Here is a 27827-nt window from a genome sequence, read left to right on the forward strand (position 1 = left end):
AGAATTCCTATAGTAGCTTCCTTTGAATGAATGAGTTTTATCCTGCTTCATTATTATGTCATCATACCATCATCCCTTGAATCCCATGAGTTGGAATTCTTGATGAAACATTTTCTTCCTTTCTAGATCAGTGAATCCTTTGATAAGGATTCCATCATAGAAACTAGAGGATCTTGCATATCCTCACCCAACAAATGTTTCCTTGACTATAGTATGATGCTCCCAATCGATGATGAACTCTACTTATTTCTATAAGTATCACTTGAGATTTCAATGAGGTTTCCAAGAGCCCTTACTCTTTGTAATCAATAGAATTTATTCCAGACATTCTTTCTGCTTCTCATGTCAAGAGCTCTTACTTCTAATGCTTCTACCATGATGCTATAATTTGATGCATCCTATCTTATTTGTATTGCTTCCTATCTATAAATTACAAGTGGAAAATACCTTCTAGTGAAGAAGACCATCTCAGTCATAGTATACATCTTTTAATTCTTCCTTATTAAGCTTCCTTGTCTCAGGTTCTTTCACTTCCTCAGTAATATGGGCTTCTTCCCTATCCCTTTTGTCCTTATTAGGTTTAGGATAATCTCTTCTATAGTGCCCAAGTTCCTAATATCCATAACATCTTACTTTAGCCATGTTCTTCCTTTTCTTTTGAGGACTAAACTTTCCAAATTCCTTTTTCCTTCTTGCCATAGCAGCATATGCTAGATTCTTCTCATTTGGTCCAACATCAGCCTTTACCTTCAGTTTGGTTTCTTCGATCTTATAGAGTGACCATATATCTTGAAATGGAGTAGTCTCTTTATTCCCATATAAAATTAATGTGAATTTACCCCATTTTTCTGGTAGTGCATTCAATACCATTGTGGTCATCTCTTTATCAAACATGAATTCTCCTAGCTCTTGTAGTTGATCTCAAATTTTTGATATCCTCATGAAGTATGAGGCTATTCCATGTTACTTGTACATATTTAGTTTGTAGAGTTATTGCATTAATGATATTACTTCTCCTAGGGTACTTATAGAAAATAACTCTACCAAGTTGTCATATATATCTTTTGCAGTCTCCAACTTTGATACATATGGGATTAGAGATTCTTTTATAGATTCTATAAGAATCCTCTAGGCTTTCACTTCTCCCTTCATGAATCTAGCATGTGCTTGAGTATCTTCCTTTGGAGGTTGGCTTATCGATCCCTTTATGTGATCCATGACCTCATTCTCAATAAGATTTAGGTATGTCCTTTTCTTCCATGCAAGGAAATTTGCAGACCCAATCAATTTATTGCTTTCCTTGCAAAAATACATTTTGTTATTATCAGATATAGTCATAGAATTACTTGAGAAATAAATTCTTCCTTCCTCCTTTATCTTGATGTTTATAGAGGATTTGATTCATGAGAGATTGATGAGAGAGATCTTGATTCACAATCCTTCTTGAATGTTTTAGTCTTCCTTCTTTCTTGAATATGGTTTCAAGACTCTTTCCGGTGTAGATTTCTTTGATCTAGGGTTTTTGGTATGATGAAGCTAGGTGTTTTTTGACTTTCTTTGATCCTTATTTGAAGTTCAATTCTCGTGTGTCTACTTGCTTGAATGTCCCTTCTTGACTTCAACACCTTAGCTTTGATACCATGTTGAGAAATCTAGGGCATGAATAGTTAAAAGAATTCTCTGCTTGATAATTGCTTGTGATATAATTTTAACTTTTAGCTTATATTATTTTCTTCATTACGTTATTATTGTGTTCTTTCCATTAAGACAATTACCAATGTGCACAATAAAAGACAAGTGACATAGTGATGGGCCTCTAAATTAGACATAAATTAAGGCTCATGCCTCTAAATTAGACATCAATTAAGGCCCATATGACCATCCTTCAACACATTAAACCTATATTTTTGCATTAGATAATGTATTTTTAACTTTAATATGTTCATTAGGAAGGTTTATGGATAATTGCATATTTGTGCCTAATATTATTTATTTTTGTGGAATATTGTGAGAATATTGGGCAGATTATGGAGATTTGGAGGAGGAGATAATCTAGGGACCTGATCTATACTACACGAGGATCAATATTAAATAATAAATCAATACGATATTATGGAATTATGGCACATATTATGGAGCTCCAATGACTGAGAAAATCTAGGAATGTGTTCCCTGCCATTTAATGCAGATTCCTAATATTGGGAACCAGATCCACTAATCAAGGGATTTTGGTGCGGAAAGCTTCCTCCTTTCATGGGGAATGATTCCTAATCATTTTTTGTAAGTACCAAGTCGAATTTTCCTCTAGGGGTGGATTTTTATTAGTATTCTTGTGGAGAGAACTCATATTTCTGCCGCTCCATTGTCATTTCTTGTAGGGATGTAATTGTATTGATGGAAATAATGAAGATTGGTGTAATGTTCAGCTTCTAAACCTTAGTATCCTTCATATGACTCTAATTTTCCTTGGGATTGGCCATCCTAGGAGCCTCAGAGCCCTTTTGTATCATTTCCTTTTCTTCTTTCCACTTCTTATTCACATGCATCTCTTGTTCTTGTTTCTTTCTATTCTACATTTAATATTAATGATTTCTTGTTTTAGGATTGGGTTAAATGGTTGATGTAAGTTATTTTGCATGATCAAAAGCATCATTTCAACCTTAGAAATATTTCGAAGGTCATATTAATCATTGAGCTACTTGTATTAGTTTGCTTATTCCCAAATCTAGATTTCTGGAACTCCTTTGTGGCAAATAGCAATAAATTTATGCTATTTTTTAGAGCATGCTAATAAGCTTAAATCAAGTTGGTTCCACTTACATTAGATCAAAAACAAATTCTAGTTAATAAAAAAAATTACCTCAGTGAATTTTCACTTGATTAGGTTAAGCATTTGATAGATTTACTAGCTCATTAGTTCTCGAATTTCTAGATTTTAGACTAGTAATTTTTTGCCATTTTTTTAGCATGGGTTAACAAAGGTTTTTTTGAGTGATTCAACTTGGAATGGATACCTAAGACATCCTAGTCAATAAAAAATTTGCCCCATCCAATTTATATTTGATTTGGTTGGTCATTCGTTGAATTATAACTCACCATAAAAAAATTTGTCGTTTCCTGTAGTAGTACTATATGAAACCCTGTAGTAATCTTCCAACATGCATATACTTGCCAAAATTCACTCAAGAAGCTTTTTTATTGTCCCTTAGGGTTTAATCAGGACCCCTAGGCTCTAAATCAATGATTAGGGAGGACTAAATACCACTTAGGACTTGCCTCTTTACCCATGTAAAACATTTTAGTGGTTTGGGTTAATGGACAAATTTATGAATTGGACAATACAATGATAATTTTCTTGATTTCCACATCCAATGAACTCTATTAATGGATCTAAACTCTTTGAAATGTAATGGTTGACATTTAGTTCATGATCTTTAATTTATGAAATTAGAATATGTTTCTTTCCTTGTACTTTCTTTCTTGCAATAGGTTAAGGTTTCCATTTCGAGTATTTCATTTTCTGCAATTAGTTTAGGATTTGATTTCAGTACATGCACACCATTACATCATGACAGGAAAGGAAGGATGCATTGTATGCTGCACATTTAGTGTCGATACCCCTTAAGTTTGTAGGAACCCAGGGTTGATAATTAAAGTTGGTACCTTTGGGAGTTGCAACATTCTTGTTGCAATACCGAGACTCATCACTTTTTCGCATTGGTGTCGGGGAGGTGTCAAAGTATGCATTGTTTTCTTCCCTAGTTGATTCATTTCTTTTTACTTAATGCAAAAACAAAAAAGATTTTCATTAGGAATATTTCATTTGAAAAACAGAAGAGTGCATTGCATTAGTGTTTTCATTCAATCATATAAAAAAAAAAAATTGTCTCCAACTCCAACCCACCCCCTCATTTGATCACGTGGTGCAATAAGAGCCACATCATCATTCAGTTTTGCAGGTAGAAGAAGAAGAGGTGACAGAGAAGGTAGAAGAAATGGATGGAGATGATGAAAATGAGGAAGATCCTCTTGGATTTCCTATTCAATACACTGATATCAATGTGCATATGAAGAACATCCCTCCATATTTTCTTCCAAAATTTCATGGTCTAAGGTCAGAGAATTCAGAAACCTTTCTCTTTGAATTTGAAATTGTTTGTATATCTTATGGTTACTTATTAAACAATCAAAAATTGAGATTGTTTCCGGCAACATTGAAGGATATAGCTCTTAAATGGTTCATGAGTTTAGGGACTAATTCAATAAGATCATGGAATGATATGCAAAAGATATTCCTAGAAAAATATAAAGATCATGATCTTAAAGAATAAATATTTAGAATGAATCAAAAAGAAGATGAGATCCTTGAGGATTTAATAGATAGGTTCATGTACAATGTTAAGAGGGAAAAATTATATCTTTTAGGATCTGACACACTAAAAACCCTCTTACTTAGAACAATTAGGGATGAGTGGATTGATCTCCTTGATCTCATGAGTAGAGGTGATGTATACCAATTATCATTTGAAGAAATTTGTGAAACATGCAAACACATATCAAGAGGAAGGTAAAACATAAGTAAATCAACATCAAGATCGGTAAGTCAAGCTAAACTTGGAAATTTGTTTGATGACTTTAAAACAAAAATTCTTAGCAACATAAACAAACAAGTAGAAATGTTAATAATGCAAGATGAAGAAAAAGAAGATGTTGATAGTTGTGTTGTCCATACAGAACCACATGATGTTAAATATTTCCCCTCATTACCAAGGTTGAAGGAAGTTTACCAAGAGGACAATGGAGCAAGTCAATTGCCAATGCAGCTATGTTATGTAGCTCCAAAAGGACCATGGTAGCCTAGTCAACATAGTATGATGCAAGATCCTAATTCACAATTTCAAGGTTATACATATCTGCCTCAAAGTAATTGGAATATAGCCTTTCCATGGCAACATTTTCCATCTCAACCCCAAAACCAATCTTAGTAACAAAGTTCACAAGGAACTTATGGGAGCCATCCACAATATCCTCAATATTTTCCTCACTATCCTACATACTCAACTCCATGTTATCCATACCATCCACCTCGACCACAACCGCAACCCCAAACACATCCATCTCAAATATCCACTCCCCTCAGCTACCTGTACCACAATTTCCAAACCCACACATTGAAGAGGCTCAGCCCACTTTCAATACTGAGGTACAACACTTCCAAACATCTTGTCTTGAGCTAAATGGTACACCATAGCTCAGGAAGAGTTTTACAAAAAGATATTCTCTTGATATCATTGAAGGACCACATCCAGAATAAGAAGATTCAAATAAGAATACCAAAGGATCATGGGCGACATTTGATGAAGAGAAGACATCAAAATCAGATATTGAGAAAGATCCCTCATGGTTACCATCAAATCCTCCATGTGTTCAAGAGAACAATCAGCAAAAGGAAGAAGATTTAAAGGTCATGGAAGAAGAAGACATCTAAGATGATCCACATTAGCAAGTGGACCAGGGGCATCACAACTATATTGAAATATGGTTCCAGACAGTCACTAAGTTGCAACAATACTCTCTTCTTCAACTATGCTTGATATCATCAAAGTCAAAGCATTCGGTCTCTTACATCTAGGTACATGTCAAAGAATACATTTCAAGCCTACACATCAGTTTATTTGTCATCTTGATGTGCACTTGGCTTCATTGGAAGTATTCCTACACTTGAAAATGATTTTGTTTTCTCAAGTAGAGTAGGATAGGAAAAGAAATAAAAAATGAAAAATAAGAGAAAAAATAAAATTCTCAAGTGAAAACCTCCTTTGAGGCACTTGATATTTGCTCATTGATTGAAAACCTCCATGAGGTGGTCAATGGGTTGGGAAAAAAAAAGAAAAAAAGAGAAAAATAAAAGATCTTAGGTGAAAACCTCCTTTGAGGCACCTAGGTAGACCTACGAGTTGAAAACCTCATTTAGGTGGCTAGTAGGTCTAGAAGAAAAAAAGAGAAAAAGAAAATCTTTTCTCAATGTATCTCTTTGATTAATGTAGGTTCTCTCCAACATCTGAAAGCAACAAAAACAAGTTAGCACCAAAGAAAAGAAAAATTGGTCAAAATTCTAGTCAAAGGAAGTCAAACTTGGACTTTCTCCTCCTTTTCTCGAACACTCCAGAAGGACCAAGGCCATGCAAATCCATCACCCTCGTCTATTTCCATCATCCACTCATCATTCCCAATCTTTTACCACTCATCTTCCTTGTTGTCCTGAAATACTACATGAATGCTCTATTTTACTACAGGAAACAAAAATGCATAAAGCAAAAAACTAGTTTTGTCATATCTTTATAACCATGCATCCATTTTCCAAGCTGTTTCAGGGGGAGATGCATATGGATGATGGTAAGATGCTTAAGAGATTTTAGCAAATTCCAGTGAACAGTTTTCGAGAAATCAACCTCCATCACCTACAATCATTTTTGAATTTTCTCGATATTCATGCATCCATTTAAAACATTGTTTCATGGGGAGATGCATATGGATGATGGTAAGATTCCCAAGAAATTTCAGAAAATTCTAGTGCATGGTTTCTAGGAAATCAGCCTCCATCAACTTCATCCATTTTTAATTTTCCTAGAGATTCATGCATCCATTGGCCAAATTTTGTTTATGGGGAGGTGGATAAGGATGATGGAAACATGTTCAAAATTTTCAGGTCAATCCATTGCACCATTTGTGAGATATGGACAAAACAAGGCAAATCTGTTGTTTCCTGTAGTACTACTACAGGATGTCCTAGTTCTACCACAAGATTCCTTGTTTCACTACAGGAAACATGCTGAAAGCTTAGGAGATGGTAGGAAATGTAGAATGAAGTGTGGGAAATGTGCCTAATGGTGGAATAAGGTATAGGGAAGGTGAACATCACCCATGGCCAAGCCCAACACTTCAAGAATATAAATTTGACTATGATAGCTTGCTCATGGTAACTGGAAGACAAAGGTTTAGAATCAACAAGCTATGAAGACCTGTGAAGAAGCAAACAAAAGAAATTATCACCTCCAGAGGACCATGGATCAATAATCAACTCAGCAGCATCATGCATGTCTCTTCAACAACCATCAAGTAGGTATAGGTACGCAATATTCTTGAACTCTTCTCTTGAGCATATTATAGTTAGAAATTTGTTTTCAATGCATGAGAGATGAGGTTTTATAAGCTAAGGATGGGTCAATAGTCTCAACCACCTTCAACTAGTTAATTTCAACTCACTCCACTCATGCAATGTGGAAAAGCCAAATTATGAAGGGTGATGATTTTGAGGAATGGGGATAATAGTTAAAAGAGGAAATTTGTGAAAAGGCCAAGTCACCAAAGCACTCCAAGCCCTACATCCACTTCATATCCACTATCTATCCATCATTCATCCATCCCATTTCATAAAGAAAAAAATAATTTTTTTCAAGAACAAACCCTACACTTTGTCTCACCCTAAAAATTCCTTGAAAAAAACAAATAGAGCACCTCCTCTCCATTTTCACAAATCTACACTACTCCCTTTGAGCCCTAGCATCATCCTCAAAATCCTCTACATCATTTATCATCACTCCCATATAGTTAGAAGACCCTGAAAGAGAAGGAATGGCTGCTACAGGAAGGCAGAATGCTGCTACAAGAAGGAAGAAATGAAAAAATTGTGCTAAAACCCAAAATGGTACTACCTAAGAGAGACCTAATAAAAAAAGAGAACTACAAGGCCATTAGGAAATCATCTGGGCCACAAAAGTCAGAAGAAGAAGGCAATAAAAGGAAATAAGGCATTCGCCATCAAAATAGAACTCAAACTGCAGTGATGAAAAGAGGCTTTCCAAGAGGTATATAATCTCTTTGTAGCTTTTGTCCAAGGTCTAAAAGATGTTATGTCATGCAACCAACTCACAAAATGGAAGAAAATATAGATCAATGAATTCAAAATTAGCCTCTTCGAGGGGGCAACCTCCTTTACATTACGCAAATTAACAATTCTTGGATGATACAAATCACAAGGCCTTCTTTTTATATATAGGAGTCTAAGGCGTCCTAATACAATCAGAGCCTACATAACAATAATATTCTAGGGGCACAACAATAACAATAGTGGGCTTCTATGGGGCACAATAATAACAACATGGGGACTATATGGGCACAATAATACAATAAGGGGGTTTCACTAATAACAATAAGGGGTTACACTAATAGGATATGGACCTAACATGCCCGTCTCCTTCAAAAGGTGTTGTCCTCAATGCTTGATTAGTTTTGGATGCTTCTGTATAAAATTATCATCCTCCCATGTGGAATATTCAGTGGGTAAGTTCTTCCACTTGATGAGATACTCTGAAATTGGTCGATTTCATAGCTATCGATTTCTTGTTTCTGTGACTGCTTCAGGTTCCAATATGATTTTTCCTTCCTCTTCAAGTTCTGGAAATATTGTTTGAACTGAGATATTCTCACCTATAACCTTCTTTAAGCATGAAACATGGAAAACTAGGTGCACTCGGGAAGATGCATGAAGCTCCAATTTGTATGCCATAGTACCAATATTTTGTAACACCTTGTACGAACCATAATACTTTGGTGATAAATTATTATCCTTCTTATCTTGCTTGAGGGACATTTGTTTGCATGGTTGTAGTCATAGAAATACCCAGTCACCTACATGAAAAATTCTTTCGTTGCGATTTTTTTTTTGTAAATAAGATAAAATATATTACTGTGGAAACTGACAGATTACATAATTTGGGTTGTGTGGGAGAGAGAGCCCATCACAAGACCCAACCGAGATCCATGCTATAGGATAAAATGCACGGTGTATGGAGAATGGAGATACCCTCAAAGGTCTTCCTGGGACCTTTGGCAGACTATAAGATTATCTGTAGCTGTCACAAAGTTACATGCATGTCCATAAACAATAACTAACTATCAAAGCAAAACATATTGATTACCACAAGCCTCCGTGTAGATTTACTAGAGAGTGCAATGCATCTAGGTGGAAGTTCCCTGAACTGGCTCTAGATCAAGTCCTGCACATAGAAGAGACAAGCATAATCATAGCATACAACCTTGATAACTAATACATGAATACATAAAAGACATCTAGTTACACATAACTAAGCTACTCATGCTAAAAGGTATTGGACAAACAAGTAAATGAATGATAATACCAACACCACGGAGTAGACAATACAACTGTAGTTCTATATTAATGTCGGAAGAGTGATTACAACCATTTTTTGCATTAGCATTCCCTTACCTCTCCAACTTCTCTCTCTCTCTCTCCCCATTCTTACCAACTTCTTATGCTTAGATTTGAGACTATGCTCGACAATCAAGTAAGATATCCTTTCAAATGATTTGACCCCCATCATCATAGCCCTAGCTTTGCTTATGTAGCAATGGAGTTAGGGTTGTTAATTTCCTCCACGAGTCTCTTAAGGTAAAAGCAATGATGTTGCCATTATTTTCAGCTCTTTCCCATTTGCCTCCTTCATTAGGATTTAGAAATCCCACAAATAGGTCAAACTTGAGATGTTTCCTTGCTTTTCTGAGTAGATTTAGGAGGGAATATAGAGATATTTATGAGTCAATTCGCTCCTTTGACCTCTATATGCTCATTAGGATCCAATAACACTGTTCCCGAACTAACAACTAGAGTTAGTAGGGTCACTAACGCTCCCTTAGGCTTACAGAGAAGCTTTATAAAGCATGTTGTCACTGATTAGCTAGCGTTAGTGTGGAAACAAGGCTTTTGATCTTGATATTTTCTTTAGATATCATGTCTTTCCCCTCTGAGATGATGAGGGGGTCATTTTGTTGTATAACAGATGCCCCCTAAAGTGTGAGATCAAAGGCTGCGACGATGGCCGAAATACTTTACTTAACTGTAATTTTCCTTCTTCGACAAAAAGAGAGACAGGATCAGAGCTTCGGGTGGTACAGGAAACCTGATACACACACACACACACACACACACACACACACACACACACACATATAACAACTAAAATCATGTCTTGAGTCGGGCATTTCCATGCTCAGTAGCTATGTGAGAGTGATTTTCTCATGAAAGAGATATGACGATGCTAGCCGCTGATAAGCAAAATGCGGATCCGGTGTCATAATAGGATCATTCTGATGAGTTGTCTCCAAAAAACAATATACACAACTTGGGAGAGGAAGCAAGGTTGAGCGATGCAAGCCTCTACCCAAGGTCTTGATTTCCGCTTCACCGAACAACATAGATCGATACATGTGAATATATGCGTTGATGTTGAACATGCATGCAATTATCTAATTACCAGCCAATAATGGAGACCATTAATAGACATGAGGAAGGCCACCAATAATGGTGATGGTCTCCAAGATGCACAGTACAATCTAACGAGTGTGAAAGATGTTTTTGTCGTCGAACACCCATAGAATCGCTTAACCAGGAGCCAATAATGAGAACCTCTGATCAAACACAAGGCAACCTGCCACTAATGTTTGCAAGTACCAAGGCACTAAATGTGTTTCTAGGTTGTCTTCCTAGATAGAGTGTTGAAGTTGATAGGAAGATACCTGTCGAAAGGTAGGCAATAATGTGTCCTACATTAATCGACATGAAACAGGACAATAATGATTTGTTTTTGAGGAATCTTTGAGCATTAGGTCTAAACGACAGAGGGCATGATGAAAGGATATGCTTGATGGGTTGATGGAGGAAACAAAAGGTTAACCCTTGAACACTAGAAGACACGACAACGATTTTAACCATGCAACACTAGAATCATGAACACTAAAGAGTGTTAGGATATAGAGATGCAAGAACATCGGGGTATTTACGCTAAACTCATAGGATGGTAAGATTCATATTGAGAGGCCGTCACAAGGAAGGTTTATCTGAGGGAGTTCCATGTTCAAGGGAACGACTGCTGCCAAACCATGCTTTCTAATACTGAATGCAGTTGTATTGTCTACTTTCCCCATCTGATTATTTTAGTGAGTCCAGATGGGTAAACTTGTCGATCTTTTCATATTTTAAGAGTCTAAAAAGGACCGCAAAAAGAGCGACTCTATGCCCTATCTGATTAGTTTAATGAGTTCAGATAGGAAAACTTTCCGACCTTTTCATGTTTTAAGAGTTTGAAAAGGATCGTAAAAAGAGCGACTCTATCATTCATCTGTGTAATTTAATGAGTCCAGATGAGATAACTCATTGATCTTTTCATATTTTAAGAGTCTAAAAAGGACCACAAGAGGAGTGACTCCATACCTCGTTTGTTTAATTTAATGAGTCCAGAAGAGACAACTTGGTGGGATTTTCATATTTAGAGAGTTTGAAAAGATCGTAAAGAACGACTCTAGGGTGGTCCCTTTGTCATAGTTATTAACAGGGTGCGACAAAAGGTTAATAGTATACCCGGGTCGGTTACTTTTCCATGAATTAATCTATTGAATCCGGATAAAGAGAAACCTATGTTCAATATATGTTGACCTCATTTTGTTATGAGTACGAGGAGACAGACTAAACTCGTTTTTTGTCGTGAATTTTTAATGAGTCGCACGACGATAAACTCAATACCTTCATCAAATTTTAATGAGTCGAATAAAGAAAACTCAAGGTATATTTTTCAGTTTATTGAGCAAGGAAAAAGAGGTAAAAGAACTACTCATTCCTTGTTCGTAGATTTAATGAGCCCAAAGAAGGGGAAAAACTCAGGGATTTTTCGATTTAAGAGCAAGAAATGGTCCCAAAAAAGAAAGTGCTCTTGTTGCTACCGTAAATGTTTTAACGAGCCGAGTGAAAAAAACTTGAGGATTTTCAGTTTAATGAGTGAGAAAAGTACCTAAAAGAATGCTTGGGTCACCTTTATAAATATTTAACGAGCCTAAAGAAAAAACTCGGGACTTTTTCAGTTTTATGAGCGAGAAAAAAACACTTAAAAAGAATGCTCTAATGATCTTTTTCAGTTTAATGAGCTAGAAAAAGAGCGAAAAAGAGTTGCTCTGACCATCGTCATATGTGTTTAACAAGTCCAACGATGACAAACTCAGGGATTTTTCAGTTTTAGAGCAAGAAAACATCCAATAAAATAACATGCTCATATCTTCTTTGTAGTAGTTTAACGAGCCCAAAGAAGGAGACTCGAGGTTTTTCAGATTAACGAGCAAGAAAAATACCATAAAAAGAACACTCATTCTTCTTCGTGGTAGTTTAATTAGCTCAAAGAGGGAGACTCGAGGTTTTTTTGGATTAACGAGCAAGAAAAATACCAAAAAAAGAATGCTCAATCTTCTTCGTGGTAGTTTAACGAGCCTGAAGAAGGAGACTCAAGGTTTTTTCGGATTAACGAGCAAGAAAAATACCATAAAAAGAATGCTCGATACTTCTTGATCTCATGCTTGACAATAGAAGGGTTATGCCATGCATTTCCTTATAAGACCAAGGGAAAACATCGTGGAAGTCCTTAAAAGGGTAAGTGAAGATCGCAATTTCCTCAGGATTGTGATTGGCTCCAATCTGTATGTTTTCCACGATGCCTGTCTTGATTGAAATATCAATGGGCAATGTTTTTGAGAGATTACCCATGTTTCCCTCCAAGTCCAAAGTTTTGATAGTCGTATATGGTGAGGAAATTATTTCAGGTGCGTCAGATGATAGGATTTGAAGAGGCATCGTGTTCGAATCAGATATCGAAACACGATGGTGCGAGTTATCCCAAGGTCGTTCTTCTAAACTCATGATCTCTGTAATAGCTTCGTCCTTAGGTAGGCACTTGATTGAGGGGATCAAAAGAAGGAGAAGTTATGGGAGGGGCGGTGGTACCATTGGCCATGACCAAAGTAACCAAAGACTCGAATGTAGATTGAATGGCATGGTAGGCCAATTCAACTAGTGACAACGACATTTGTTCTATGTAAGTGTCAATGTCTGAAGGGGCCGGGAGGATCCAAGGATCGGTCGGTTCGTGAGGAATGAATGAAACCATAGAGATTGTCTATGGAACCATGGGCGACAGAAGAAGGAAACAACCCATCAAGGAAGAGCCCTTCAATAGGCCAGTACTGACATTGACGTAAGAGTCAGGTACACCACCCACTAAGGGTATAAAGCTGCTAGGTAACGGGGAGTAATCTGGGGTGCAAAAGGATAGCTGGTCCACAGTGACTATCTTTCCATTCAAGGGAAATAAGATGATGCGGAAGACTGAAGACACAATGACATTCATGGCATAAATCCAATTGCAGCCCAAAAGTATATTATAGTCGAGTTTATGATCCATGACTTCGATATCCACCGTTACTGTCTTCCCACTCAAGGTGATGGGGTAGCTGGCTACGTAACCTTTTGGGATGAAAGTGTGGTTGTCGAAAGCTTTAAGGGAATTCGATGGCGGGGATAGGGTTGGAGAACCCAAAGTAGGCAAACATGAAGCCAACATGACACAGGTAGAAGCACCTTCGTCTATGACAATTCTATGTATACCTTTACCTTTCGAAAATATTTTCACTTGAAATGAAAGATGGCGGGAAAGGGGAGGTTTACATTTTTCCATGTCGAAAATTGCAAGCATGGAATCCTGTGGGTCGATACCACCAATAACCGAAAGCAAAACTTTCCTTTGTGCTAGACATGTTTGTAATACTTGGAGCATCAACATAGCCGACAACGCTTGCACCAAGTCTTCTACAATACTGTAGTTTTGGGCAGCACGTGCATATGCATTGTGTGTTGTGCATCGAAGTGCCCCTTCAGGGGGCCGAATCATAAGGTCAGCAACCGACCTTTCGATATGAAAATCTTTGGGCGGCGGTGGGTTTTGACTTGAGGAAGGTTCCTCTACATGAGAGACAGGAGCTCCATATGATTTGGCTCTTGTTTGTAGATCTATCATTTCAAAGGTGTAAATAGTAGAGGATCCTTCACCAACTGAAGGATGTTGTGAACCACCATTGCCCCCTTGTAGGGGTTGGGGTTTGTTTGCAATAAGGTGTTGCTGCTGCTGAGCAGGGAAAGGATTATTCAGGACAACAGGGGTCCTTCCGGTGTCCTTTTTAGCAATGAAATCTATGCATTCTTGAAGACATGGACACAGATATGTCATGTGGTCTTGCGCACAAATTTTGTAAGGGAATCGGGTGGGTTTATCCTTTCCATCATCAGGAGGTGCAACAACCTTCTGCTTTGGGTTTTGCTGCTTTGTTGACTACTCCTCAGAAGGAGTAGTCTTTTTCTTATTCTTCTTGTTCTTACCACCGGGTTTTTGCGTAGGCTGCACAAAGTTTATCATGGTGGTAGGAAGAGTAGTCGATTTGATAGAGGGGTCCACTAACATCTGGGCAATGTGACCATTGAGTTGTTTTACAGAAGTCCTGGAGGTTGTGCCGATAATCCCATTGGTGTGTGCTCCGGGGTGCTGAGTAGCAAAAGCATTGGAGTTGCGAGGGGCGTTGGGGATTACATCGTAAAGAGTGCTAGACTGTGAATATATTAGATCTAAGTGCTAGGCATGACGTATGGATTGGTCTTCTATGACCGCACCACCTAAGGCGACATCTTTAGCGCTTTGGGGGAGTAGGGACTTACAGAACCAGCCCGCTAAGAGATAGTCTGGGAGGGGGGATTTAACTAACCTCCGCCTACGTCTCCATTCATGTATATGATCAGAGATGTGGGTGGCGGTATCCTGACATAATGAAGTGAGGAGTTCTATCCTAGTCTCATAGCAGATGGGTAGCTAGAAGTGCTTTAAGAATTCCATCACTAGAGCGTCAAAGGTATTTACTGGCGTGCGTGGTAACTCGATGTACCACTTGGCTGCATTTCCAGTAAGGATGCGAGGAAAAAGACGTAACCAGATACTATCATCCACCATGGACTTAGAAACACACCAAAGATGATAGGTGGTGATATGGGTACCCGAATCCTCCCCTTGTTTCCCTTTGAACTTGGGGATGTCTGTCGGTATTTTATGTGGGATTGGCGGCCAGAGTAAGTTATGATAGATGGGGTCAATTGTAAATTTGTACAAGTCAGGGATATCCAACGTTGCCAAAAAAGGCAGAGTGTGTGATGGCCCTGACTCAAACCAAGGTGATGACATATGATTTGAGGTCCTTGTAATCCTCCCATCGTTTGAGTCCCAATATTATACATAGGTTGCGTGGTATAGTAGTTGCCTTGGGGTATGGCATTATAATGTGGATTTCCATGGGGATTGTGATGTTGGGGTATAGCATTACCCCTAGGATAAGCAGTGCCCCCTTGACTCATTTGAGGTTGTGAGTAGGGTGCCCCCATGGATTGGTTGGGACCTCCTTGAGGATTCTTGCCTGCCACAGAACTAACCATATGTCCTTGACTGACATAAGGAGTGCTCATGTCAATTAGTGACTGACCATGCATGCCTGAAAATGGAGGGGGAACTGTTACATTCCCGACCGATATATGCATATTGGGAGTGCCCCTAGATACTTGAATCTGGGGGTTAGAACTATACAATGGATTCCAACCATATTGTTGGTTGAAGGGACCCGTGCTAACTGTGCTATATTGAGCATTATAAGGAGCGTTGTATGTAGCACTTGTTGAAGGTATAGAGTTTGACACTAAGGGGTGGAGCCCGGCATAGGCTGGGTTCCACTCATGGAGGGTTTCATATGAGTGTTTTTACCTGGAACAAATGGGATAGTAGGGTTCACCATCAATGGTGTGGTGGTGATTGTCAACTGGGGGAGTGGTTGGGGACCAAAAGTGTCCAGAAAGTTCCACGACCCATTAGTCGTCGATGGGATGGATGGAAATGTTCAAATGGAAGACACAGGGGGTACAGGTGCCACGCGAACCAAGCGTGGGTCCAACGGATTCGTGATCAGAGGGTTGTAGGGAGGAAGAAATCTTGTAGTGAAGAAATCCTCCGGTAAACTTGAATCATCGGTTGTCCAAACAGATTCTGTGTGAGATCTTGGAGACTAATTTCCCAAAGATGGGGAATCTGGTTCACTGGAGCTTGGCAGATCTTCCATAATGAGTGGAGGAAGTCCTAACAATCATCGATATTGACGATGAGAGCTGGATGTAGCCATGGTGACCGTTAATTTTTATCAATAAATTTTATCATGATATTTGTTAAAGTCTCAATGATAACACTCAGGTGCCTAAAAAATAAAAAATAACAAATAAAAAATACACTAAGTGAAACAATAAGAAAACAGAGGGAAATGACCTTGTTTGATAAGCACCGATCACTAGAGATGAAACCCCATATCACAATGAATAATAGAGAGGGCTGGCCAAATGTATAGTTAAGGTTACTCTAGAGCTTTGCCCGAACCTCAGATTGAGGGGCTAAGTACTCTCATGGAGACGAGAACCCTCCCAAAAACTGAAGACATAGTAGGTGTGTTTGTGTTATGTTCCAGGGCAGCCCGCCCCAATCACCTTGTCTAAGTCCCTAAAAGTATGGCCACTAAGGATACCTCAGATCACAGACACTACTGGGGGGGACATAGTCGCAGATAGTACATTGTGTGGGTAGGATTCTTGAGTCCCTGAATCAGCTTCGAAATCCCCGAAGGGATCCCCAATACACAGAATACCCAAAGGAGATATAAGCAAAGGCAAGCTACCTTCACTTAGAGTCCAATGTTGTCTCATATTTAGCTCCGCTTTGACTGGAGTGGTCCTGGTAGTATGAGTGCAGAAGGACTTTTCTCTCTTTTAATGACACTAGTTTTGGTTTGTGATCTTGGGATGTTTACTCACACTACCTATCCCAAGATCCTAGCCTGAACTAATGTTTGTTTGCTCTATAAAGAGTTACTGATTGATTTTAGGTAAATTTTAAGTGTACTTTTTTAGTGTCTTTGGTAGGGGTGTTGACATATGATGTGTGGTGGGACTCTGACTAAAAAATCATGCAAAATACAATACTTGAAAATATTTAATTCGATGAAATAAGCTGTATTCTACGAGTGTGAGTCTTTCAGACATTCATATTTGTTCCATGCATCCTAGTCATTAATACACATGCATAACAAACATAAATATTTCCAATGCTTTCTAACAACTATTTGAAACCAAAATAACATAGATTTTAACCAGCTAAGCAGAAGAATGAATAAAAAAATTGTTGATTTTTCTTTTATAAAAACTTTTTAAGAAAGAAAAAAAAACTTATTTCCTAAAAAAAATTCTTTTAGGACACAAATCTTGCTAACAAAATGTAGCTGCAGATCCTCTTTCAGTCCATGAGCAGGTTTCCCATCCCTTTGAGTTTACAGACACAGCTGCATGTCAAAATTTGGGGGACTAACGCTCTGTAGTAGTGGCCATAGAGAGTTACTGGGTCCACTAATGCACTGTTTGTGCAGACACAGAGCTTTATAAAGCTCTGTTTACTCTGCTAACCTGTGTTAGTGTGGGAAAAGAGTTCAAAACATGGATTTTAGGATCATATCCAAGGTTGAATATGTGAGGGAAGAATGCAGCAAGGTCTTGATGGGCTAGAAAAGGAATGTAGAAGTATGGGGAGGTCTAGAAGGAGGAGGAAACTGAGAACTGTTTGGGTGAACCAGGAACTAAATGTATAGTCCCTAGCGGAGTCACCAATTCTGCTATAGGATAAAATGCACAGTGTATGGAGAATGGAGATACCATCAAAGGTCTTCCCGGGACCTTTGGCAGACTGTAAAATTATTTGCAGCTGTCACAAAGTTACATGCATGTCCATAAACAATAACTAACTATCAAAGCAAAATATATTGATTACCTCAAGCCTCCATATAGATTTGCTAGAGAGTGCAATGAAACTAGGTGGAAGTCCCCTGAGCTGGCTCCAGATCAAGTCCTGCACATAGAAGAGACAAGAATAATCACAACATACAACCTTGATAACTAATACATGAATACATAAAAGACATCTAGTTACACATAACTAAGCTACTCATGCTAAAAGGTATTGGAAAAACATGTAAATGAATGATAGTACCAACACCACGGAGTAGAAAGTACAACTGCAGTTCTATATGAATGTCATAAGAGTGATTACAACCATCTATTGCATCAGCCTTCCCTTACCCCTCTAGCCTCTCTCTCTCTCTCCCTTCTTACCAACTTCTTATTCTTATATTTGAGACTATGCTCGATAATCAAGTAAGCTATCCTTTCTAATGATTTGACCCCCATCATCATAGCCCTATCTTTTCTTATGTAGCAATTGAGTTAGGGTTGCCAAGTTCCTCCATGAGTCTCTTAAGGTAAAAGTAATGATGTTTCCATGCTTTTCAACTCTTTCCCATTTTCCTCCTTCATTAGGATTTAGAAATCCCACAAATAGGTCGAACTTGAGATGTTTCCTTGCTTTTCTGAGTAGATTTAGGAGGGAATATAGATATATTTATGAGTCAATTCGCTCTGTTACACAGTAATTTGTCACTGCCTTCATCCCAGTCTTCCTACTGTGTCATGAGTCCAAAATCATTCATGCTCATGCTCTCTGATGTTGCAAAATGACCCACTTTGCCAAAGTTTCTGCATCATTGCGTCTGTTGTCCAAATAAACGCGCTGATGAGCGCTCCAAAACAGTCCATACGCGCTGCCATCACGGAAGTACATGTGATTCCCGTGATGGTCGATTTTCATATGACAGCGCAACTGTTGCTTGTATTTTCCTGCAATGACATGACCTTCTCTGTTATGAAGTAGCGATGTCAGCGCGTCAAACTAGTTATGTACCTGCGATGATCTAGTTTGGGTGAGTTTATTCTAACAGTCGGCCTTCTAGATGACTCCAGACCTGGTTGTTAGCCTTGTTTATGTCGCCCTCCCTTCCTGGCATGGCTATTCCGTCATTTGTGCTACCTTCCTTAGAGATAAGCTCATCTTCCCACCATTCATGGAGACTCCTTCTCCTATTTAAGCTTTCACCATTGCTATGAGCTGCTAGTTTGGAATTCTTAGTTTTTGGAGTGTTGCTGATGGTTTTGTGAGCTTGATAGGTAGTTGGTGTGACAAGTGTGGGATTGTTTGAGAGCTTGAGGAAGGTCGTGAAGTGCCTTTTATCTTGTGTGAAACTTGTGAGTGAGAGAGACTTGTATTGGGAGATCCATCTTCAAGGGTGAATGCTTGAGGAGCATGCTGGTTGGACCCTCCTGAGAAGGCTTGTGATGTCAAGACTTGGGTTGTAAGCTTACTTTATTTTATATTTAATACAATCAATGATGTTTTCCTATGTCTTGTATGCAATGTACTAGATAGCTCATGATTTCTTGACTTTATGGGTAAATAGTTCTTTGTTGTATCCGGTTATGTGCTTTGTTGTATTTCCTTGCTTTGTTTCAGGTTAACTACTCATTAGGAGAAATAAGCAGAAGCTGGAGCAACGCAACGGAACTCCATCAACCACCGGTTGAGGTAGGCCTCCTACTCGAACTATTTAAGGAGAATTGTTGTTGATTTGTCCTTGTTTGTGACTAGACCCACTCTAGGGCTAGAGGGGTTGCCTCTGTCCACAGAGGGAACACTTTCCTGATTCACAAATTGGCGACTCCGCTGGGGAGCTTTCCTTTGTCCTTTTCTTGTTCACTCTTGCCTTGAGTTGTTGTTTCGGTCTCTTTTCAAAATTTTGGGGATTAGTTGTCTGTTTCTGGGTTTCCTGGATTGGTTTGGGAGTTCCTTTATTTGTTTAAAGATTGAATGTTTTGGTTTGGGAGTTTTTGGCTCGACTGTGGCTGTTTTTGAACATCATTGTGCTTTTTAATTTAACAGTCGCGCTGTCATTGCGCCACCCTTTTCGTAATTTCCTGTCCATCGCGTTATTACACCTAACAGTCATGAAGGTTCTGTAGAACAGATCATCGTGGAAAAGGCGTGTACTTCCGCGCTGACATCGCATTGTCGCTGCGTGTCATTCTTTATCGGCGCTTTGTTGCTGTGTATCACCCGCGCTGATTGCTGTAGAATTGAATTTTTTCAATTCTGCCTCCTGAATCTGTCAGTCTTGCTAACCCCTGCTATTCTCACTTGGTTGATGACTTGTTTTTCACTGTCTAGAGGTTGAAGCACTCTCTTGTGAGTTTTGTTGAGCGAATCTTGCCTTTTTGCTTTGTGACCTAGTTTTATTATTTCAAGTTTGCTGGATCAGCTTTGCTTGGTTGCTTGTTTGCAAAGATTCATTTGCTGCTTACTGTTGGTTTGATTGAGCCTTCCCCTTTGCTTACTTTTGGTTGATTATTTAGTGATCGTTGTTGAACCAATCTTGGCATTGTTTCGATTTCTCTTCACTACCTGGACATAGATTACAATTGTTTGGGGTCAACCCGTTTTCCACATTTGTTTGTTGCTTACTGGTTTATTTAGATTAAAGGCATCAAAATCAAAAAATTGCATTTCATTTAGCATGCGAAAGTGAAAGAAAATTTGCATTTCAAGTTGCATATTGAAAAGCGAATGTTTAGATCTCTCATTAGTAGTATCCATGCATTTTAGGAATTGATGTCTGCTTGCATTGAGTGACTGTGTGTTGCCTTGGTTTTCTTGGTTTGGGAATGATCTCTCTACCCTCCCGTAGGTAGGTGTTCATCGAAGAAAAAGGATACTTCATTCATTTTAGCTGCATCCTAAGCTTTGAAATATACATACGGTAAGGCCTGAAAACTGAAACATAATCCAAGATCAATGTTAAAATAAACTGAATAAATCTAACAACGCATTGGAACATAACGCACATATTTAGAGGTCTAGGCTAGAGACGTGCTCCGGTGTCGTTAAACCTAGTCACTTTTGTTTCACTCAAGTTTGGGTGATTCCTCCTTCTGTCACTCAATAGTGGTTTAGTACGGATTTGAGCTCCCATGTACCGTCGAGTATATGCGTAGACCCCACTAGGTTATCATCCTTTATCCATAGGAAGTTGTGTCTGCCGCCTTACAAGCCGTAATGCATCGAACACAACATTCAGGAAGATTGACTGCCGTATGGAAAGTCCTTGGTTTTCATATGACTGCCAAGGTGTATATGCAGTTTTACGGATTTGTTTGGTAAACCTTTTTTCCTAGATCTCCAGAGTAGTCACTTTCGTTCCTTTTCGGACTCCTTAAAAGAAAAGGTCCATCTGAGAACTTGTCACTTCAGGCACATTAAATATTCAAAGGCGACTAGAGTCATCTTTTGTCCTTTTCTCGACTCTTTAAAAATGAAAAGGTCAAGTTCTGTTCCTGTGTCTTAAAATTTATTCGGCCACGATTCACATTTACCCGGTTAGATCTTGTTTGCGTTAGCTTGAGTAGGGTTCTTTCTTGTTCTCGATGGCAACATTCCCCGAGTCTACCGGCCAAGGTTTTCCCTCCGATGGAAACCCTAGTCCTTTTCCTCCTTTTGGAAATGCCGGTGCTCCGTATATGGCAACTTTTTCTTTGCCTGGGTTAACCATCGGTTTGCCCGTATGGTTGTTTTCAACCTCGGTGGTCTCGAGTGTTATGAATCCTGTTCCACCGTCTTCTTCATCCGAACCCCGACATGTTGAATCCAAGGTTGAGCCTGTGCCTTCTTCCCCTGTTTCTCCCTCCTCCTCTCCTCCTTCGCCTGGTGAAAGTCTCACATTAAGTAACCAGGAGCCTAAGAAGAAGAAGAAGAAGATGAAGAAGAAGAATAAGTCCGATAAATCCAAGGCCACTTGTACAGTCACCGCTCCAAGTACATCTCAAGTCGGAACTCCTTCTGCTCCTCCACGAAAGGTTAAGTTTCCTTGTAAATTGTGCAAGGATGACCATCTTCTTCGTGATTGTCCTGGCATTCCCAGGATCTTAGAAGTATGGTCTCACGATCTGGCTTGCCCCTCATCATCCTCTGAAGCTCATGGCGATGCCACCCTCTCAACTGATAACATTTAGAAGAAAGGGAAGATTCAAATCCCCTGTAGACTATGTGAAGGCAACCATCCCCTTCACCTTTGTCCGCTCATGGATAAAGCTTCTGTTGTTTTGGAAAGTCTTACAGCTTCCTCACCCCAACTTCCCGTTGGTTATCAGAGTTTCTCTTCAGATCGCCTCCTTGTCGACAAATAGATTGACTTAGATTCTTCTCTTGTACGGGCTCCTCTTCCCGAACCTGGCTGTGCTAAGCCTGGTCCAGACCAATCGTTGGTCGGTGAGAGTATCAACTTGGCTTCTCCACCCATTGATCACTCTGTTTCGGAAGAGCATCATGCTCATGTCCTTCTCATCTCATCAGATACTCCAGAGTCCGCAAACAACTCTCCTGTCTCAGCTGATCCAGAGAGTCCTTCTTCGGTTCCTGTAGAGCATGGGGGCAATCATACGATTCCCCCACCAAGTAGTTTGGCCGTCACCTTCGACTGGAGTCACTTGTCTACTTTCCGCCTCCCTGCCTATGTGCCTTTTGAGATCACAGTACACGCCTACGATAGAGTAGTACTTGGCACTATTCTAGATGAGGGTGCATCGGTCAGTCTTATGCCGTCCACTACTTGGCAAGCTTTGGGTTCCCCACAGCTTGTGCCGGTCACGCAGAATCTGGTGGCCTTCGACGGAGGAGCCTGTCAATCTGTAGGAGTCCTCCCCAAGCTTCCTATTACTTTGGGGGGCAAAACCGTCTATATTAACGTCATGGTTGTCCAAGGTGCGAATTTCAGTTTTCTCCTTAGCTGTGACTATATTTATGCCATGGGGGCCCTCGTTTCTTCCCTTTTTCGTGTGGTTTGCTTTCCACACGTTGGAAGAATCGTGACTATCGATCAGTTATCGTTCTTTGGTCCCCCGGTGCCTCCTGCGCAGCTCACATCCCCTCCTGGTTTTTCTCCACTGGTTGTATCTGCTCCACCGCAGGTCAACTACGTGGCTACTTATCCTGTGCCTGTATCCAGTGATGATGTCATCGTGCATGATGTCCTGGGGGCATTGGGCCCTAACTTCCAAGGTGTTGTCCTTCCACCGGGAGTGGAACTCTTGGAAGAAATGACTTCCTGTTCATTATGATCAAGTTCGTGCGGAGCATAGTTCGCTTTCCTATGTCAAGCTCATTAAAAAATGAAACTAGGTCTGGTTGGAGCATAGTTCCTTTCCTATGTCAAGCTCCTTAAAAAATGAAACTGGGTATGGTCGGAGCATAGTTCGCTTTCCTATGTCAAGCTCCTTAAAAAATGAAATTGGGTCTAGTCGGAGCATAGTTCGCTTTCCTATGTCAAGCTCCTTAAAAAATGAAACTAGGTTTGGTCGGAGCATAGTTCCTTTCCTGTGTCAAGCTCCTTAACAAATGAAACCAGGTGTCACGAGGATAGTTCTTTTAAGTGTGTCAACCTCATTAAAATAATGAAACATGAGCTCGTGCAATTCGAGTGCGATCACAATATTTTCAACCTTCACTCCATTTTCAATGGACTAAAGCTTGGGGGGCATGTACCTCGAATTGAGACATCATGCTGGGGGGCATGCCCGTTTCCCTTGTTTTCAAGCATAGTTTGCATGTGTGTGCTTTTAAGCTTGCATAAAAATAAAATCCATTTCCAAGCATAGTTTGCATATGTGTTGTCATGTGTGCTTTTAATCTTGCGTAAAAATAAAATATGTGATTAAATACATTTCACATTGGGTCGTTTGTTATGCAACTGATACATTATATTACATTTGTGTTAGACATCTGCATAGCATATAAAAACATCATCACATGTAAAATATCCATCCAAAATAGGCATATGTATATATATGTGTGTGTGTGTGTGTGTGTGTGTGTGTGTGTCGAAATGTTTGCACAGCATGCATCACATAGATAAAAAATAAGTATACATGTATAAATAGAGTCTGTGTTCTCTGTACATCTGAGACACATGTCTCTCAAAAAATCACCAGCAGGAAATAAAAACCTAGGTGTCTACTGTGGCGGGTTGTGCTCCCTATAGTGCACAGCCGCTCGTGCCACCCGCCTCAACAGGCAGTGCATCCTGGGTTCCACTCCTACTGTGTGGATCTGGGACGCTCTGGGGACCTCCTCGATCCCCATGTAATCTGGAATCCCTGCTAGCAGGCCCTCAAGGTTCTGGATCACTGTCTCCATCGTGTCATCTTCCGGAGGAGCCAGGGCTAGAGCTCCAATGCCCTGCGTGTCCCTCCGTGCCTCTGGAGCCAGTCCAAGGGGTCTCACTGGTCCTACATCTGCATACCATAGCGTTCGTCATTAGGACATGTACATGAAAAAATAAAAAACATCATAAAAATAAAAATAAAAATAAAAAAATGTGATCAAGTGTCTTACCGTCGTTATCCCACTGCTCTCCAGCAGGCAGCTGCATGTCAGGATCTCTGCGGAAATCCATGCCAGCATACGACCAATCCTCCACAAAGATTGTCTGTCACTCCAGCCACTCTTGGAAAAATGTCCCCCACGCCACTGGTCGTCCGCCACCTCCTCGTGGCATGACATGAGCCCATCGCGTGGCCCTCGTCTCACATGGCCTGGGTGCGTCCAAAGCCATGTCTTGCAATTGCAGTGCCGGCACCCGCTCCAGCATGAGCGGGACTAAGATTGATCCATAACCAAACTGTTTCGTCTCTCCTCGACGACAGTTGGTTAGTTGCCTCTTCATGCTTGCCGTTACTGCCTCTGCCCAGTTAAACATGGTGGGATTTAGACATTCGAGGGCCAGTCGGAGATGGGTCTTCGAAGCCTCATGTTGGGCTTGGGAGCCCGCTGCCCGTGTCACCATGAAAAGCATAGTGTTAGTGTCAGTCTTTCCAGCCTTCGTCCAGTGATCAAATATGCTCTTACAAAGTGATTTTGAAGTGTCAAGGTCAAATTTTGTCATTTCAGTGAGTCTTCAAGCAAAATTTGGTCACTAGGCATTAGGTCTAGGGTTTGCTCTCACTCTTTTCAAAGTTGCCCAAATGCCAATCTATGTCACTATTCAGCTGATTCTATCATCATTCATAGGGTTTTCATTATCATCTCAGTGTCTAATGAGTCATTTTACACCTTGTTCATGCTTCAGTTGCGCCTAGGTAAGGTCATTTCCCTCTCCTAGGGTTTTGAAGGCAATTTCTCTTGGACGGTCAAATCATCGGCAAAACTTGTTTCCTGATGTTCATACACCTTCCCCTATCCTTAAAGTACCTTACCAAATGCTTCCCATCACTGAGATTCCCCAAATTCCTCATTTTCGCACAAACCCTAGTTTCTAGCTACAACCTGGCAATTTTCTAGGTTGGGCCTGTGTTTTTCCCTTTTGGACCCCTTCCCCTCACTCAATCTCTGAGATTCCACTTTCCCCTGCTTCCTAACATCCCTCCCTACTTCCAAAAATTTCCCCAAGAATTTAGAAGCCCCTTATCCCCTTCATTCCACTTCATTTCGACAAAATTCCTTGTTTCACACATCGGGATAAGTTTCACTCAAATGGTGTTTCAGAGCAATAAAAGATGAATTTTGGAAAACTGAGAGAGTTTTTTGTCCAAAACATGCCAAATAAGAAAAACCTCCTTCACTTTTTTCACAGGTGTCATGGTTTTAGAGAAATGTCAAAATTACAATCGCCAGATCCAAGGAGGTTGGCCAAGGCACTAAAACGACGGAAAAGGCCCGATCCACTCCAAATTTTGGCCAAAGCCTCTTTGACTGAGCATGGTACTTGATTGGGGACTCCCAGCCCAAATTTCAAGAAATTTGGAGAAAATTTTGTCAATTGTGAATTTTTTGTGCATAACACAGGTTTTTGCCCTCAACGCATAGCGCGCCGCGCGCTACCCTGAAGATGGGCAAGTCCATTTCTAAAAAACTCAGAATTTTTGTATTTTTCATGACAAAATACACTTTCTCAGCAATTTCCAAGAGATTTCATTAAGTTTTGAGCCTCCAGAAGGTCAAAAAACATGCAAAAAATGACTTTCTGCCACTTTTTTGACACACAGGAAGCAGTCTTGGGAGATTGCAATTTTGGAGCGGCAAATGGTCACCAAATTCAGAAATTCCACTTGGGTTGGAAATTAGACATCTAGACCTTTCCAACAAACCCACTTTTGTTTTATTTGGATTTCGGGAAGTGCCTCAAACGCAGGCCCAAATGCGCGCTACGCGTTGAGATTCAGGGCGCTACGCATCAGGCTATTTTCACAGAAATGCACCTACAACTCAGCAAAACGCAGTTTTGACTAGGTTTGACTTTTTGGAGTGGATTTTGATCCTCCTTGATGTAAATGATGTAATTTTATGATACTTTGACACTTATTTATCTCTTCTAGAAGATTCATTCATGAAATAGGCAAAAATTTAATGAATGAATTGGTTTCCTAGCTTATAGAGGCAAGTTGTTTTGACTGCCTAGATTTTAGTGCTCAGTTTGGAATTGGTTGAAACAGCTCCTACGATAGTGAGCTCGACCCATAAAGGCAAGGAAATATGTTAGATTGCCTATATTATTGTACTTTCTTGGTCATTTTCATGGTTGGACTCTTGAGGGATAAGCTTCTATTGTATTACACTTTGTATCTCTGCAATTTTGGCAAAGGAAAGACCAGGGTTTTGCAGTCCTTTTTGGGATTCCTGTGGTTACATGTATTGATGGTGTGTTTCTCTTTGTACTTGTAATTTTGTTATGTGAATCATCTTCTTACTTTTCCTTCTGCAAATTAGGCAAATGAAGTGTTAAAGTAGAATTCATGGTTGCTATGCTCTGCCTTTAAGTTTGCTTAATATCAATGTTTTCATCTGTTTAAGGAGAAATCAAGGTGTTTCTTGCTCTCCTTAGCTCCTCACTAGTCATTCTTGCCCATCTGAATCTTTCAAAGGCATCAATACAGTCTCCTACCTTGCCCCAAAGAAACCCCTGCAAAAACTGTGTCCAATCCCCGCACCTAAAGTTGCCTTTCCCCAACTTTCCACCGAAACCCAAAAAAATCGCAAATCAAACCTTTTTATCAGTTTACTAGCCTAAAATCAGTGTTCTTTATTGGTTATCTCTGCCCGTTGAAGATCTTTGCCGAGATATACCGGAGAGAGCCCTCTCCTGCCCCGTAGGGCTAGCTACGAGGCTAAGTGGTTTGATGTTGCCTTGGAGTTTGCCTTTCTCAGCCTGAGGTGAAATTTCAAGCGCTAACACATAGCACGAAGGATTATGTCCTCTACTGTTGGGATTGCCACTTTCCCACTCCTTGACTTGCGTGCCTGTGGGCACACTTGAGCCATCAGCATATCTAAGGTATCTCCCCCGGGTCGCTGCCCCTCCAGAATGGGCCTCTCACCTCGACGAGGCAACCCGGTAAAAAAATAGATGTTTGTAGAATCAAACTCGATATCCTGGCCTCGGATGAAAAATTTCCCATGTGTGGGATTTCAGGCTCTGATCAGTAGCTCCAATAGGTCAGGTTGTGCCCGTAGGCATGGAGTTAGGAAAATTTTAAGAATCCGCATCCCCGTAATGCGTTTCGGCACCCTGCATCGGCAAAAGCCTCTATATCATTGTTATCATGTGCGTGTTATTGCCAGACGAACGCCATTATAACCTTGCATGACGAAAAATTCCATTAGTGCCTTGTTCGCAAAGTTTTAAACGTGAATTTTGTTTAAAAATTGTCGTGCGGTATCATCGCGTCTGTTTCTAAAACAGACGCGATGATAATGGGTGCCAGTGTTATTTTTCCCATGTCATCGCAGAAGTACATCACTTTTCCACGATGATCCAGGCGTGGTCTGTGTAAATTTTTATCGGTCATCGCGGACCCGATAACTAAACCCGCGATGACCAAGAGCGGAATGCAAATTAAAAATCCGCCCAAATTCACACATCCCATCGTCAAATGCAGC

The sequence above is a fragment of the Pinus tabuliformis genome, chromosome 3_1 (assembly GCF_031772625.1).
Source record: "Pinus tabuliformis cultivar Carrire ecotype Pingquan chromosome 3_1, CPIR1, whole genome shotgun sequence".
NCBI classification, from domain to species: Eukaryota; Viridiplantae; Streptophyta; class Pinopsida; order Pinales; family Pinaceae; genus Pinus; species Pinus tabuliformis.